A 1,614-nucleotide genomic window follows, 5' to 3' on the forward strand; every position below is an offset into this window, starting at 1 on the left:
CCCGCGCTCCTCCCCGCGCTCCTCCCCGCGCTCCTCCCCGCGCTCCTTCAGCGCCGCCGGCGCCGCGAATCCCGGGCAAGCGTTTCCTGCGCTCCAGCTCAGCTCGCTGCCGTATTTCATCCCTGCTCTTACCGTCAGGCTGTAAAACTCTATTTTAACACCTTCCCCGAGCTCTCGACCCCGGCCTTACTCTCTTCTTTTTCTTCTCCTTTTTCTCAGTCCCTGTCTCTCTGTATCCTCACCCTCTTACCCAGATTTTGCTTTCTTGGCTTTCCGTCCTCCTTCTCGAGGTTGGGACAGCTCCGTGCTCCGACAACGCTGGCCCCCCGAGGAGGTGGGAGCACTGGTCCCCACGCACCTGCGCGGGCTTTGGGCCTCCCTTGCCCTCGGCCGTCTGTGCCCCCAGCGCTGAGCCTGCGCCCCACGTCTGCTGAGGGTCCGCCTGGCTGATCACCCCTTATTAGTCTCCGGTCCAGAGGAGCCTGCCTTTGGAGCCTGCGGACTAAGTCCCTCCTCCCCGGCCTTCCAAGACCCCCAGTCCCCTGGGCAGCCCCCTTCTTGGGTCCCCGTCAACCCCTGTCCCAGACCTTGCCCTCCCGTTTTATCCTACACGCTGCTGACGAGTGTGCCTCCCGGAAGTGCACTTTTCATTCTTTTCCTTCCTTCATCCTAAGCCCAGCGTCATCTGCATTTCCTTCCCTGACAACTGACCGCCTCTTTTGGCCCCCGACACCCGCGGACCCAGATGCGCTCAGCCCTTGTAATGCAGACAGGCTTCCCAGGTCTGGGGAGGTGGACCTTCTCGCTGTCCAAAGGCCCTTTGCCCGCTGTTGGCAGACCCCTGGCGACCGTCTGACCCCCCTCTGCCCGACAGGACCCAGCTGCATTAGGCCTGGAGCTCTGCCATCTCCAAACACTTTTACCTGTTTATTGTAAAAGAATTTTGGAAAACTCTGCATCCTTCCATACATTTTTAAGATGACACCCGAAAATGTTCATCCTAAGTGTAAACAGATGTGGAGGCTGTAATTACTAAAATTCGACATTCGGAGTTGGCAGCTTCCGAGATGGCCCCCACCCCATCCCACCTCCCGGTATTTGCTTTCTTCTGTATCTCCCTCCCTTGAGTGTGCGCTGGGCCTTGTGACCTGTTTCCAGCAATAGCATATGAGTAGGATGAGACAAAAGACAATGGGATGTCACTGACAAGATTAGGCTACGAAAGACCCGGACCTGGGGTTGCTCAACGCTTTTCCGGTTGCTGTGTGCTGCCCATGGAAAGGCCCAGGCGGCCAAGAGCTGAGAAAGTTCTGGTCAACAGCCAGGAAGAAGCCAAGCCTGTCATTTCACAATGACGATGATCAGGAGTCAGTGATCAAAATTATGCAACTATGGGCTTCCCTGGTAGCACGGTGGTTGAGAGTCCGCCTGCCGATGCAGGGGACACGGGTTCGTGCCCCGTTCCGGGAGGATCCCACGTGCCGCAGAGCGGCTGGGTCCGTGAGCCATGGCCGCTGAGCCTGCGCGTCCGGAGCCTGTGCTCCGCAACGGGAGAGGCCACAGCAGTGAGAGGCCCGCGTACCGCAAAAAAAAAAAAAAAAAAAAATGCAACTA

Source organism: Aethalodelphis obliquidens, unplaced genomic scaffold, assembly GCF_003676395.1.
Source record: "Aethalodelphis obliquidens isolate GAN/ISIS:26980383/991018 unplaced genomic scaffold, ASM367639v1 scaffold83, whole genome shotgun sequence".
NCBI lineage: Eukaryota > Metazoa > Chordata > Mammalia > Artiodactyla > Delphinidae > Aethalodelphis > Aethalodelphis obliquidens.